This window comes from Xiphophorus hellerii, chromosome 20, assembly GCF_003331165.1.
Source record: "Xiphophorus hellerii strain 12219 chromosome 20, Xiphophorus_hellerii-4.1, whole genome shotgun sequence".
NCBI classification, from domain to species: domain Eukaryota; kingdom Metazoa; phylum Chordata; class Actinopteri; order Cyprinodontiformes; family Poeciliidae; genus Xiphophorus; species Xiphophorus hellerii.
This window is the reverse complement of record NC_045691.1, coordinates 29,404,235-29,420,908: the sequence shown is the minus strand read 5'-3', so window position 1 is coordinate 29,420,908 and position 16,674 is coordinate 29,404,235. Positions and strand designations below refer to the sequence as shown.

Sequence of the window (16,674 nt, the reverse complement as noted above, 5' to 3'; positions counted from 1 at the left end):
CTGAAGTGGACACTAATGCATCATAAAATATACCATGAACTACTGGCCATCAGCTGCAAATGCAAGAAATTATTTTTGTTAAATACAATATGGCCGACAGACAAAAAAGCATGAGTACCGACCCGGTCCCTCCTTCTACTGTAGACGACTCTTGCAAGTAAAAAAAATATTGTGACATCAGATAACCCCTAAGGAACAATACTACTGATGTATTTTTCAAATAACAACTTTGTATTTGGACTAAATTACAATTGATCACATAAAAATAAAAAAATAAAAAAAAATTATTTTTACAAAAAAATGTTCCTACCTTTTTTATGCCTTAAGAAAAGAATTTTAAAAAATGGAAAAAAAATTCTGACACAAAGGATCATAATTCATGCATCAGAGGGTTAAGAGTCATGAGGACAGCTGTAACAGGAGCAACGCTGAACATGAAACCACAGTGGTGTGGTTGGGATGTGAAGACTCATCAACTTTTGGGAGCAGGTAGTTTGTGAGATGAGTTTTAACCCGTCTTTATTCCAGAGAGACACAATGTACCAAAAGTTTAATAAAAACACATCCATGTTGTCATTCGTTAAATATTTTCACTAAGGAAAAGAAAATAGTAAAAACCAATACTAATACCAACTAATTTTAATGTCACTGTTACAAAATCATTAAGTAAGGACATAAAAAGGATTTTCAGTAAAAGAACATTGTGGGGGTCGTAGAAAGCGTGGAGGAAGATCTTCTGGCCACATGAAACTAAAGTGAACCTTTTATCGCCTACACCATGCTAAGCTAAACACTATGCTTGAAGTACTGCACATCACACCGACATCACAATGAAACATGACGGTGGCAGCAACGTACAAGTAAGCTAGACAGAATTGGTGGAGGATGGATGGAAGTAAATACAGAAAAATCCAGAGGAACTTTCAACTAAACGAAGGCCACAAGCAGGAAGTCAGATATGGATAACTTTTAATTGTACTCAGAAGTCACAATGGCACATGTAGGTTTACTTCTGCACGGTTTTAATAAGATTCAGGGATTATTAATTTAGCCAGAAGAACGAACAAGATATTTAAGTGCTCCCTCATGTGAGCCTAAGGACTCACATGACTTGAAGCAGGTCAATGACTAACCCGACCCCAACGACTTTTACTTGTTTTGCTTCTTTCGAATCTTCATGGTTTGTAGCAAACAAATCATTTGTGTCAGCATAGCCGCTTCCATTCAGGACTGAAATACTGCTGGTGACAGCGTTACGCAGCCAAACACTTATCTCAGTGTTTTCCTTGTTAAAGGATTTAAATGGAGAGCTGTTTTTAGTTTGGCAATCCCCTTTCCAGCACCGTCTAGGGGAACTGAAATCACTTCATACAGCCACTGGCTTTATTCAGTGACCAGGTTCAGACTTGACCAGAATGTTATGACAGAGCTACTTGAAAAGAACCAATCATAACTACATTTTCACAATTATCCCTTAAAATGATAATAAAAAAAACCCCCACACACCTAGAACTTGATACAAATGGTAAGCATTGTAATGTTGACGTCAAACCGTAACTCTTCTTGCACAAGGAGTGTTCAGAGGAGATTTATCACCTGGTTCTCGTGACACGGGCCCTGGCAGTACTCAGTCAGGCTCTCCACAGTCTGGTTGATCAGTCCGACGTTCTTCTCGTTGATGTAGAGTCCCAGCAGCCCCAGTCCCCCGGTGGTGCTGCCACAGATGCAGTCCAGGAACTGAAGAGTCTCACACACCAGATTATAGTTGTTTTTGTTGTTCTGATTGCGCAAGAAGTTCTGGAGAATGACAAGAAAAAGTGGGAAAATATTAATAGGCTAATTCTCTCTAAAGCAGGGCGTATGGAAATTACCTCAAGTAAGGTTTGTGCCCTCATGAGAGTAAATAAAACAATATCTTGAAAAATAATTTATACCTCTTTAGTTTTTAAATATTTTCTCATATAACCACAAATTTCAGTGCAGGATTTTATGTAATAGTAAAAAAATAACAAGAACATAATAACTGAGGATCAGAAGGAAAAATAATCACTTCTTTTTCTTACAAAACTTGTAATGTGTATTTATATACAGCCCCCTTAGATTATTGTTTAAAATATTTTAAGTATTTACTCATTAATCTTTGCTACCGACTACTTTCAAGTGTCCTGCCAAGACAAACTTTAAGACCTGTGATGAATGTATTTAAGACTAACTTTATTGTCCACTCTTAAGACTTTTTAAGATACATTTTTATTCATTGGCTTTTAACACACAATGAAAGTTTTGCTCTTACTTACACTATTGCATTTAACCGTTTCTATTGTTGTCTTTTGTTCTTTCCATATTGTGAATGTTTATTATCTGTACAGCACTTCGTCGCAGCTACTTTTTTATATAAGTGCGTAATATAAAAAAGCAGTGGAAGCAATAACTGGCTCTTTTTTAAAAATGAATTTGAGACATTTAAGCCTTAATTTTAGACATAGAAATGTAAGACTTTCTAAATTCACCCTGTTAATACAACGGGTTGTACTGGATTTTATTTAGAGTTACTAGAGCAAATGGGGTTGAATGCATGGCAAACTTCACAAAGGTGAAAAATATGCATCCTTTTCCTTATACTTTTCAGCTATGCACTTATTTGTGTTGGTCTGTCACATAATATCTCAATCATGAACACTTAAGTTTGGGAGTTTAAAGTGACACAAAATTCAATAGTTTAAATGGTTTGCATACTTTCTAGAGCACTGTTTTACAAAAGGATGTTTTAATATCTTACGCCTTTTGGGAGGAGATGGCGGTGAAACCGGGTCATCCAGACACCCCGTTTTAAAAATACCCGTCCCAGTTTAGAGAGTAAACAGAATCTGTGCGTGAAGGAAGTGTTCTGTCTGGGCTGCAGGAGCTTACAAATACACACCATCATAGTGAAACCAGACCAAGACATTAAAGATATGGAAACAGCAGCATCAGGAAGTTCTGCAACCGGTAACTATTTTCAACGCGGTTTCGTTTCTGTATAACCGAGCGCGATGGTTGAGTTTCAAAGCGCCGGGTTAAGGAAGGCCTGCTGTCGACTCATGAGAGGTCGGGGGAACCGTTTATGCACGCCAACTGACGCCGGCTGACCTGCAGGTCTCTGTTGTGGTTCTCGCAGAGCAGCTGCATGAGGCGTAGGATGGGCTGCATGATGGTGATGATGACACTCATCTCGCCTTCGTCTTGGCTCTTGTCGGCGGTCGGAACGGGGGCGCCGTCGGCGGCGGCCGCCTGGTGCTCTTCGGCCTCCGCCTCGCGACGGTAGGTGGTGTAGGCCTTCTTTGTGACGCCGGAGGCCTCCACCAGCTGCTCCTTCACCTCCTCGGTCACCATCGCAACCACCGGCACATCTTTCACTAACCAAAATTATAGAAAAAGTGAGTCAAATAGAGACAATCATGGAAATGAGATTCCTCATTCGACAAGCAGTATGGTATTCATAAAACAACCTAAATATTGCTGTACTCCAGTAAAATCGTACTGTACTCAAGATCTGCCTCATTATTGCTGCTGTTAAACATTTTGTAGTACACAATTATAGCAACATTATACATATTTAGTCAGATGAAATAAAGTGCTACAAAGAAAACTGACCATTTTTTTTGCATCAGGGATTCACATTTGCTTCGAGTTTTAGAGCCAATGTTTCCTTTCATAGCCTCTTCAAATCCTAATTTGATGATATTTCAAACTCCTTAAAGTTTCCTCACCTTTCTTCCGTGTTGGCATATCTTTGTCTGGCGGTTCCTCGTCCTTCTTCTTGCTCCCCAGGTCGCTGGTGTTGACCGTCACAGTGGCTTTAATCTCCTGCTGGGCCAGCTTCATGCGCTCATAAAAAACCTTGAAGAATTTTTCTGACTTGTTGTCTCCAGTTAAACGATTATAAAAAGACCTCTGGGAGAACAAGCGAAGCAGAGAAAAAGGCAATTTTTAAAAACTTTAGTTAGCTTTTTTCCCTGCACAATAATTGCTACCCCTAAATAAGGACATCAGTGGAATTCAACATGAGTCTCTTTGTTTTCAGAATTACAAACAAAAAGAAAGATATGTTATAGTTCTTCTCTAAATGAGGTCTGTATTTTGAAGAGCTATCCAGCAGCTGAAAAAGTGAAATTCTTTGAAGCTACTATTTAGCATTACAGTGCTAAATATTAGCTTTGTATATTACATTTGAAGCTAATATTTAGCACTGGAATACTAAATATTAGCTTCGAAAATGTCTGCTTTAAACTTCGCACACATATCTTAGACTAATGCAGTAGCACTGTGACTGATAAGATACAAAAGATTTATAGCTATGTAAATATTATGTCTTGCTAACTGTTTGCAGCTACCAATGCTAAAGCTAATATTTGCTTCGCAGCTGCGTATTAGCGTTCAATTAAAAGGCTGTTTCACCATTGTTTTGGTTTTAGGACAGCATTTGGTTATCTCTAGAAAAATCTAACTCTTTTTGTCAAACCACAAATTGATTACACAGATATACAGATATTAAACGAATTGATATACAGATTTTCTAAAACACTTCTTAGATTTACTTTGTTTATTCAGTTTGTGAAACACACAAAAGGGGGGCATTTTCAGTGCTTTATTGGCACCTTGGAATTAGAAAAACCACATTATATATGGACTAGTTTAGCCTAAAGAAAATTTTGTACAAAAACTTTGCTGAAGATTTATTAAGTATTTATCTACTTTGTAAACCTTCGAAGGCAGAGCCTCTATATTGCAACACAGCTTCCTGCCACAAGCTGTTAGAATGATGAACCTGTGCTAAGTTTCTGTACAACATCACTGCAATTATGCACTGATTCACCTAGTAAGAGATTTTCCTTTTGTATATGATGCATTTGCTTTACAATGAATTGACAATAGGTGGATTTGATTTCAATTCATCTATAAACTCTGGCCTATTTGACTAGAATAAAATGTAATACTACTTATCCTCTACATCGTTAATGACTTATTCTTTTTATACAAAATACAACAACCTAATGCCATCTATTACACTCATCAGTGTATTATGCAGGACTTGAAATAATCCTGTTTATTAAAACAATATTTCTGTTTGACTTCCTTTAAAGTGACAATATCCAGGTCTACTTAATACATTTAATGAGCTCCAGTGAGGCTCTTTAGTCAGATTAAAAGTATATTTAACAATGACCATTTTTGAGCAGACAAAGCATGCTTTTCATTTGTCAACACATTTCTGTAATAAAAATGAATGTTATAAGTAAGTCCGTCGCTATAAGCAGTTAATCCCAAGATACATTTAAATGAGTTTGATCATTTCCATTCTGATGATTTATTTATGATACATTTTATTTATGACTTGGTTGTGTGTGTGTGTGTGTGTGTGTTTTATTCCTGTTTATGTATTGTTTTTGGTTGTTGTCTTTAATTTTGGATATTTGAAATATCTTCCAGTTCCAGTCATAAAAGTTCTTTACAAAATGAAAGTTTACTGCCGTTTGAGAGGGTGACGTTGCATTATAATACAATCATAAATATACAGTATTATTTGAAAATGGTCTCAAAACAACTACATTATTATTAATTGCGACTATAACCGGGACAATTTATTGTCAAGCAAATTATGTTAACATAGCAGGCCTAGTTATTGGTCTGATGTAATACTCTAATCATTAATGTTGTGTTTTCATGAGCTGTAAACAGAAAATCATCATAATTAACAAAAGTAAAGGTTTGAACACACCGGTCTCTGTGGAATCAATCTACACAGTGTGCTTCACTTAATGAGCTGAGTTACTGGATAATACTCTACTGAATACGACTTCCCTTGTTATTTCTTGCAGATGACTCTTTTTATTGTCTTATTGCTTCTGTGGCAAAGCTGTGAGTCAGTTGTTTGGTAAGACATGGTTATATAAGAGTCCTTTCACAGGAAAACAAGCTTAGCACTCCTCCTCGCTCACCTGACCTGACATTACCCTGTGTGCCCTCTGACCCCTTGGCCAGCGACGTATTTGTGGCATGTTGCGGACAATGCTGGGTGTTGACGTCTATGAGCTGCTCTCTCCATCGATAGCAGAACCCAAGACGAGATCTGGGATTAGCCTGCAGCCGACTACTAAAGGCTTCTCAGGCGTGCCACCAGTCCCACAACTCGTCCACGTGCTGCACACGCACACACCTCAAAAGCGAGCATGCTTTGAACACGAGGCTAGCGGCTTCAAACACAAACTGGGCTAGACCCTAATGGACGTTCCCCAGATGTAATTACTTTGGTAAGTGGGGAAAGTTGGCCGAAGAAATGAGAAGGAATCAAATGTTCTACACTTAGTGTGAGTACACAGACTGTAATCTTGTGTGACAGCGTTGTACGTTTTATTTTTTTCTGCAACCCACTCGTCTGTTCTGCCCCATTTTCCTTGCAACAATCCCACCCCCTTCCTCTTCCCCCTTTACGTAAGACATGTAATCAGCTGAGTGGTTACAGTGAGGGCACACAGCACCTCAGCTCTAAACACTGTTACATCAGCCCACAGAGGGCGAGCTGAGGAGGGCCAGATGCAGGGGAGAGAGAGAGAAACAGAGAGAGAGGAAAACCCTGCCCTACTTTCATTGCCAGAATGGCACGAAGGGAACGTGTGGTGTGAGAGGAAAAGAGTCCGAAAGTAGGAAGGGAGGTGGGGCCCGGGGTTGATGTAAGCAGGACTTATCACGTAGAGATTCTGGGGCAGTTTAGAAAGCCTCTTGCATAAGACTCTTTCCAGGTTCAGACTAACTAAATTACTTGTCTGAGATAGGGGAAATGTCTAAACAATGAAACACACAGCTGAAGTATCATATCAGCACAGGGAATCTTTGATAACAGCGAACAGGGCCGGCCATTGAGTGCAGGCATGCGGCGTGGGCATGGCAAGTCCTGAGGAAAACGGTTCCCCTTCATATGTTAAAATGTTTTTCTCCTCTTCCTTTAAGCAACCATTCTTGCTTGTTTCTGGGACATTTAGTGATAGCAATCTGATTAACAACCAGCCTTTTTTTTTTTTTTTAAGGAAGGAAAACTCCAAAAAACAGAAAAACAACAGCTCCAGGATTCAGCGTATTAAAAACAGAACTCATGACCGCGTCCATAAAAACTCAATTTCTTCACCAACGTGAAGGCATTCATTCCGCCAACACTCGGCAATCGTATTCTGCCCCCGGGGCAAAAGGAATGGCGTACAAATTTTGTATCGGGGCCCCGTTTGGTCCGACTTCGGGTGGATATCAAACATAATTTGTTTTTAACCAAAGTGAATCTGCTGATGACTATCGCCGCATGGTAACCAGCAGAAGCTTGCTCAGACTGGTCTAATTCACTTATTAAGTTGCAGTTCAAGGATGGAGTTACAAATTGATTTTAACGTTGGCATAAATTTATACACAAGAATGAACTGCCTTGCTTATAACTGTAAAATAACTGCACGGTTTAAAAAGTTAATTGATTTAAATGCAAGTTCAGTTTCACAGCTTTTTTCTGTGTCCAGTGGATAAAGTGCCAAACAAAAGTATTCATACTGCTTTAACTTTTACGTTACAACCAGAAACCTCAGTGTCTTTTTCGACAGGATTTTATATCGGAAGACCAATACACATTTACAGACGGATTCAATTCAAATTTAAAAATCCTTGAATGCACGTTCATATTTTATATTGGATGCACCAATATGAAAATTTGGGCCAATATCAGTATCCAACATTGGTGTTATGGTAGATGACTGATATTTATCGACATTGTATATATTCTATATATTTCACCAACCGTGACACCTTGGAAAAAAAACAAAACCAAACACAGCTGACATCACCACAGCTACTCAATCTACCCACAATCCTGTGCTGAATTGCCATCACTGTCACATGACCAAACAAAAACCACATGACCAACCTTCTCCTCTATCCCCATAAAACAAAACCGCAACAAGATGCAAATAAATATCGGTTGTTAATATTAATATCCCGTTTTTATTTATCGGGCCGACACCGATATGTTAAAAAAAATTACTAATATTGGCCAATGCAGATGTCAATGCCGATATTTTACGGAGTCCTACAAATTAGTAAAACAGTCATTGTATATGTACAACAAAAATGTACAAATTTTTGCAGCTCCTCCAGAGTTAGCCGCATCAGCAGAGATCCATCAGTTTGTCTATGGGAAGAGTGTTAGTCCCGCACTCTAGAGAACCGTGAGTCACTTCAGAGTGGCAAGAAGAAAGCAATCGTTGAAATAAAGCATCAACAAGTTTGGTCAGAATTTATGGAAAGAATGACTTAGCAAAACACAGGGCAATTGCGCAATACACCCTGTAAAAAGACTTAACAATGAGACACGGGTTCACCTTGAAGCAGCACAACAACCCTGAAAAGATACTCGGAGCTACAACACAACAGTCTAGATCCACATTCACCGCACTGAACTATTAAATATGCTGAAAACCTGCACAGAGCACTGCAAAGTTACAAATTACTTTCTTGCATAGCACATCAAGACATCATGTGACAGGTAATGAACAAATTCAAAAGAAAAAGGCCTCCGCTTCCAACGTGATTAACCTCTCTAGACAATGTGTTCAGCACGTGCTTCTCCCTAGTGCCTGTTGAGTCATTCTTAAAATAAGCTGTCAGTCAGCCAATTAGCCTGAGCTTTCTCTACAGGGAAGATTAACCCTCTTTGTGTATCACTACAGAGCCATTAAGGCCGCCGGGAGCTGTGCAGCTCCTGCTGTTGCTGGTCATGTAAGCTCAGACCGACTCGCCACTCTCTCTCCTAATCTGCGGGATCAACATGGGAGGCACAGCGGGGACCTTCTCTCTGATTATTTAGCGCGTCTACTTTTCTCTCCGCTTCCTGTCAGATGCCACTCTGGCTCCTGGCCTCAACACGAGCCAGTTATGTAAGGCCTGTTTATACCATCAGCTATCTGGTTTTATCCGCCTCGGCAGCCTGACACCTCAGTGAGTGACAAAGCCATCTCTGTTCCTATTGGGTAGCAAAGCTTGGATACTCTGCCACCGCCCAGCTACCCATCCACTGAGAGCTACTCCTCGAAGCGGTCACAAGACAGCCACATTTTACCGATTGTTTAAAGCGTCTTCTCAGAAATATGTACAGGCAACTAGCCAATCAAAGTCAGGGAAGTATGAAGTAAGCACAACAAGCCGGCCAGAAATAAGCAAACTTCCTTAAAGTGTAACATCTGAAAAGGAGCAATCCTTGGATGTGTTGTGGCAAAAGGAGAGCTGGCATGTTGACGGTGTTGATGCCTGGAAACTCACTTTGCAGAATCTTTTTAAAGCTTTCCAAGAGGTGGCCGAGCCGTGAACTTGAGGGAGGGGGATGAGTCTGGAAAGGGATAGCTGCGTGCCACAACAAGCCTCTCGAGTAACATTGGCGACACCTGTTTGCTCCTATGAGTTTCAGGGATCTCATGCATTGAGAAAGTGTTGAAAAGCTGTTCTTTATGCAATGAGGAGCAGAGATGATATACTTCATTAGTCTAATAATAGAAACAGGCTCTCATTAAATAATCTCATACCTACACAGTGTAGGCACATGCTTGTATGGATTGACAGGATGCATCTTTAGGAATGGTAATGGAATTTGATGTGTACTGAGACTTTACCTTTATAATGTGATCTGATTATTTTGAAACTCTTAATCAGTAATTCAGATTTTATGGCCCTTTATCTTAGCCGCTCTTCAAATAGGGAAGACAAGAGAACAGGCCTTTCCTGTAAAGGTTCTTCCATACTTTACCTGGAGCTGACACATGGTCACATGGCTACAGGATGTTCACACAGACCACCTCGGGGTACCTCTCTGGCTTCAGTATGCGTAAAGCCCCAAACAATACAGCTAACAGAACAAGAGTGCCACACCTTTCTGCAGACAGCCTTCTCCGTGGACAATGGCTTTACAATTTCTAAGAGTTTTTAGCCACTTAGCAATTTCTGTAGGCATTTTGTGAAGAATCTTACAAGTGTACGTAATTTCTCACCGTGTCTGATAAACATTTGCCTCTGAAAAGCTTTTATGTCACCTGCAGATACAAAAAACGGGTAGTTGCAAGAGAAATAATTTTCACTAAGTGCCGACGTCAATGGCAGTCAGTTTCAACCCTTCGAATGAAGTATGGAAGAGCCTTCAGGCAGAGAAAAGTCAGGAACGGAAACCCTGTAGCTCACAGAATAGACTTTCATGTATTTTGGCTCAAAGCCAATCAGTGATTTATAAACCAACAGAAGTATTTCAAAGAGCTGTTGTTGCATCAACAGATGCCGAAGGTCTTCTGGTTCTGGTCTGCAGTGCATCCCCAAACCAGAACCAAACAAGCAGATGCAGCGTTCAGTTTCCATGTTCTACTAATCTGAAAACTGCAAAACTGCTGAAACACTGAGTTCCTTTAAATCAAGGCCAAAAAGCATTTAGAGCTGCCTTTGAGTAGCAGAAAGTGGAAAAGTGATCATTACATTTGATGTGTATTTGCTGTATCAGTTTGATGATGGCATTTGACAAAATGTAACATTTACTGCTTGATTCATCATTGATTTTCCCCGGAAGAGCCGGCCAAAGCAGCTGGGGCAGGGGAGGGAAGTCTGGGCCTCTGCCCAGGCTGCTGCCTCTACGATCCGACCACAGATAAGTGGAAGGTAACGGATGGTTGGAGGTAGAGTTGCATACCATCAAGAAAACATCTAATTTCAATATTTATTGCTGAAATATCACAATGCTGACGTCTGTTAAAATGATTCCACATTTTCTTTTCTTCATTTTTTTGTCCCCACAATTAAAGTAAAGGGTTTGTTCAAGATACATGAACAAACTATGAAGTTTATTGTGTTTTTTGCTTCTTAATCGACCATTTGAAACATTTGTGCAGCATGTTCTAACCGCAGGAACAAAGATGAAGAAGAAACCATAGCAACCAGTTGTAATAAACAATGTTGTGTACGAATATCAAATGTAGATACTTTCGAAATTGTGATACATTTCAATTATGAAATAAAGAAAAAAGCAAGTGACAGATTGTCAGGCAAGTAAAATCAAAGAGGAATGAATAAATCGAGAGCCGGTTTGCTTGTTTTCTTCGTGAGGAGTGGTTTTAATCAACAGCTAATGATGTCATTTGTTGCTAAATACTGGGCGGATGCATTTCAGATGCTCGTTATCCTCATTTTAACAGTTTAGTCTCAAGTTATAGATGTTAGTCGCTGCCATTTCCTTCCAGCGATAAAAGCTAATTACACGTACCCTACAAATCACAACATTATGAGGAGCAGCGCTCGCTAACGGCCCATCTGTCATGGTGATTCTCAGCAGCTGTCACAAATTCCTTTGAAGAACGGCCCCGAGACACTTTCTTCCTGTCTCAGCGTGATTTCTGTTTTTTTGGTGAGAACTGCAGCGGCGACACGCTTGGCTGAAGTCAATCCGTCACCCCTCCGAAGCAAACAACCGGAGCAGAGTTGGCAAGCAGGTGTGAAGTGGGCGGAGCGTCACGAGCGGCGCTCTATTATCACCAAACATGCTGCTGAAACTCGCCGGTTCTGTGATTCTAACACATTTTGTCACAGGATGTGGTGGCTTGAGCGGTTGACTTGTTAAAGGCTGAGGAGTGGGGGTGGGGTTGGGGGTTCGTCTTTGCGACCATAGCATGAAACTGTCTAATGAAAATATTTCCTGCCTCGCCTTCAATTTCTCACCGTCTGAACGCTGGCCTTGTTCACACAAGCACACAAGTTAATAATTTTTGCTGCTTCCCTGTAACGCACCTGGATTGTACGCTCAAAATCCAGTTAGTCAAGTTCCAGTGACATGCCTTCAACCTTTACCGGTTAAATCCCAGCTGGTCACATTTCACAAGCTTAATTCTGGCTCATTTCAACCTGAACTCAAGCTCCCAATTTAAGCTTTATTCTTTTTTTTTTACATCTACTCTGTCGGTGTGTAACAGAGATAGATTACGTCATCGTTTTATTAATGCTTATTGTGTTTTCTGCTTCTCAATAAAATCGACCATAAAATCCAGCATGTTCTGCACACAGGAACACAGACGAGGAAGAAACCGTAGCAATCAGTTGTCATAAACAGAGTTATTTTTTCCCCCCACTTCGCTTGTTGGCTTGTTTACAACTCCGGTATTGCCCTGAAAACAAACGACCAGATCGCTTGCATAAATCTGTGTTTTTCTGCTGTTTTTCCATTCAGGCAACAATGGGCCCCTCTGTGCTGAAAGCGGGGCATGCAACCAGTTGTGCAAGACAGGAAAATGCGACAATCTGGTGATACATAAAGTTTTTATTTTACTCTGGATCGCAAATAATATTTATACAAAGCTCAATTGTAGCACGATGTTGTTCATGAAAATATCAGTTAATTTCATGTCCGCACATAACTTTGGTGCATTTTTTTAGTTAAACAAAATGCTGAACTTTTCTGCAAGACATCTTTTAATATACAGTACAGACCAAAAGTTTGGACACACCTTTTAATTCAATGAGTTTCCTTTATTTTCATGACTATTGACATTGTAGATTCACGCTGAAGGCATCAAAATTATGAATAACACATGTGGAAATATGCACTAAACAAAAAAAGTGTAAAACAACTGAAAATACCCCTTATATTCTAGATTCTTCAAAGTAGCAACCTTTTGCTGTGATTACTGCTTTGCACACACTCTGCATTTTCTTGATGAGCTTCAAGAGGTAGTCACCTGAAATGGTTTTCACTTCATAGGTGTGCCCTGTCCGGTTAATAAGTGGGATTTCTTGCCTTATAAATAGTCATGAAAATAAAGAAAACCCATTGAATTAGAAAGGTGTGTCCAAACTTTTGGTCTGTACTGTGCATGTAAATCATTTGTGGGTGATTATTTTTGATTGTCAAATCATTGCTTCAAATAAAACCTTCCTTGATAATCTAACGTGCACGTTAAGAAAATTTTCATGTTGTTGAAGACCAATAAATATACTTTTCTTACTTCAGAAATGTTCTACTAAAATAGTATGCCATGTGCTGTACAGAAAATTAGTTGTTTTGCATAAAAGTCTGCTTCAAGATTGTGGCCAGGCTGATTTTGCTGAGCTCAGCATTCAGCTAATCTCCTCTCTCGCTTCTTCTCCTCATAATACCTCATAGATTCCTCATCTGTGAGGTCAGATCAGAGTTTGTTGGGAAGTCTAATAGTGATTTAATGGTCAATAAAGGAGGAATTTGTGCTTTAGGAAAATGTGGTCAGGTCCCACAACATGCTGGAAAATGACTTCAGGATCATAAACTCATCAGCAGTGAGCAGTTAAGCTGGGCGATGTGGCTTAAAAATAAAAATCTCCAATTTTAAATTGATTTTTTCCCCCTCGTTTTCTAATAAAAGATATTACGGAAAATATTTTCAAAAGTGGCTTTTTTTTTTTCAATCATACAGAGAAAAAAAAAAAGCGAAAAATGAGTTCTCATTGTCGCAGCTGCGTGACATCGTTCGACTTCTGTCCAACCATGCTGGCCCTTAACTAGTGTGCACCACATAGCATCTCACGCCCATGAGATTTTATCTGGTGTGCACAAGATAATATGTGGTGTGCAGCAAAAAGTATCTGGTGAGAAGGTTTTTTATGTATCTTATTGTCCCTCTAGCGGTTCTGTTCAATCATTCCTTCTGGGACTATTAGGGTGAGGCGATGTGAATTTTATGACTATATGACTAAGTTATATAGTCATAAAATGATCAGAACAAAAGTGCAATTCTACCAATAGAAAGTTTTCATTTTAAGAGAAAAAGAAGTGGATTTAACGAGAAAAAAAGCTTCTATATAGTTACCAAGATCTGACATAACCAGCTCAGTCTGAGTGGTTTTCTTCGAAACAGATTCAGTCGTTTGCTTAATCGATCCAAAGTCCTGCTACTGATAATAATTTGGTGCTGATGTGCTAAACTATGAAATACTTCCTCATTTGTAAAACTGATACTAAAGTACGACGCTCAGCATTCCTCATTTTACTTTTTTTTACTTTTCGTGTGGAAGTGTTTTGCTACTTTATTGCTACTTTATTTTGAAAACACAAGGAGTGCATTGGTGGGGGGGGGGGGGGGGGGGGGGGGACAACAAAAAACTGCATATTCCAAAAATCAAATCTTCAAAACCAAAAATTCAGCAAATTTCTAAAAAAAAAAAGTTTTAATTTGAGATTAAATGAGTAAAATACTTTTTTGATGATATTATAATTTCTTGAGCTGCACGTGGCAACAACAAATTCTAATATATGACTTGGCTCCAAAATACATTAAAGATCTGCTGTTATTGTATTGAGGTTCTTCTGGTTCTGCTCTGCATCAAGAGAACCAAACATGGAGAAGCAGCATTCAGCTTCTATGCTCTACTAATCAGGAACAAACTTCCAGAAAACTGCAAAACTGCTGAAACACTGAGTTCCTTTAAATCAAGTTTAAAAGCCCACCTGCTTAGAGTTGACTTTGATTAGTCGTAACTGGAACATTGATCAACATATTTGATGCGTATTGATGATTTTGATTATGGCATTTGACAAAATAATGTTTATCGTTTGTTTCATAATTGGTAATTTTTCATGATGTAAAACACTTGACAGTCAAGTCCTAAAGTTTCACAGAAGCAAGTCTAAGCTCAGGCCACAAGAAGTGGCGTTTTCTCAAGTCGCACCACAGAACCTGCTGAAACCAAGTCTGTGGGTTGGATCTTTCACACTGCCCTCTTCCCATCAGCAAAGCATGACCCAGTTAAGATTCTGGCAGGAATGCCAGGCGGCCCGAGGCTCTGGGCGTCACTCTTCCAGGCAGCGCTGCAGCTTATGTAACCGGGAGTCAAGCCAGCGTACACCTAAGGAAGTCAGGCCTCGTCAGGTAACAGCAACATGCAAATGGTGAGTGCATTATGCAAGATAGCCGGCAACATCACACACACTGCACAAAACCACAAACCAGAACGCCCTGATAGATGGTTTTACGAGCAGCACGCAAACACGCACATGAAGCATGCAAAGACACACCGGCGCAGGCCAGCAGTACATCCTGCGACGCTGAAATGATTTCATTGCAAACAGCGGCTCTCTTGTCCTGAAAACTTCCGTCTGCGAGACTCCCAGAGAGTTAGGGTTGCCTTGGTAACCCTTGGCGAGCCGCGGGGAAGCAATGATGCGTTTGTCTGCACAGCTTGGAACTTTCCCAGAAATCCCGTGTTCATGCTTTTGTGTTTGACTTTTTTTTTTCCTCCACCACAAAACAAAATGTGAATAAAATAAAAAAACAAACAAGTCCAGGTACTTTCCTACACCGCTGCAGATTGACCACGAGATTTCCTGAACCTGAAAGGTGTGCGCAGCAACATATCCGAGTTCAGATTCTAATCATGCCTTACCAATTGGAATGCTTCGAGTAGTCATGTACTCAAAACACACATACAAATTCCTAAACCCGACTGAAACGTCACACCCACAGAGAGTTGGCTGGGTAAGCACGAACTCGGTAACCTGCGCTCACCTGGATGACTGTGTTTCCGCCCTCCAGCAGCGCGATGGCCAGCAGGATGCTCTCCTGGAAGATGCGGTCGCTGGTGGCGTTCATGATGAGGTCGATCACCAGGTCGGAGGCTCCTTCTTTGTCGAGGTGGCACTGGACCTCGGCCAGACTCAGCTCCCCTCGACCTCCGATGCCGGAGCTCACCACTGGAGGCGAAGAAGTCAAACCCATCAGAATCCACATTCTGAAACGTTTGTTTAAGGGGCAGAACACGGTTACAAACATCTCACCAAATTATCTCAGGAAATGTTATTTTTTGGAAACTTGGCAAAACATTCACTGACAAATGTGAATTATTTAAATTTTTCAATGTTAAAGTGTTATTCATTTTCCAGGCACATGGTGGTATAAAATGGCACTATCGTGTAAGTATGTTAACTTTAGAAGTTAAAAAATGATATATATACATGTATATCAAGTATGACTTAAAAAATTTACTTCAGGATTTAACACCTTAAAATTGGGCCTTTGGCTTTTTAAAAACTCCTGCTATTTCTGAAACTCCGCCTTCAAGAAGTCATCACAACATGGCTCTATTAACCCTTCAACAAAGTTTTTACCAACAATGCACTGAATTGTAGCTCATATAATGAGCTCAACAGTGTTTACTAATTGCTGCTGGCTAGTCTGAAGGAGCTTAGTGGCGGTGCTAGGTTTTGGATGCCTGGTTGGTTGGCATCGGAGATTAAAGTGTTTTTCAAACGTGCATTAAAAACATTTTGTCAAATATTATTTGAAAACGTACATACAGTGGCAGTTTTTCATATGGGCAGTTGCCCAGGGCGGCATCAGAAATGGATGGGGCACCCAAGAAAGAAAAATAAATAAATAAATAAAAATCCTGTGAGTTGTCCCCTAAACAAATTTACAACTAGTTGAATGGATGTGTAGTGGAGTAAGTTTCACTTATTTGCTTTAGAGTACTGGTCAGCATTACCTGTTTCTGCTATAAAAAAACAAAAACAAACAATTTCTTGCATTGGTGGGGGGGCAGAAGAAGGAGGAGCTTGCCCAGGGCAGCATTCCTGAAAGAACCACAACTGCGTACATATTCATATTTTACACT

General features: G+C 40.0%; 1 pseudogene; it reads right to left on the bottom strand.

The window, feature by feature from the left end:
- The window catches only part of LOC116711194 (inositol 1,4,5-trisphosphate receptor type 1-like), a 112,809-nt pseudogene that overhangs the window by 39,349 nt on the left and 56,786 nt on the right, over positions 1-16,674 (bottom strand).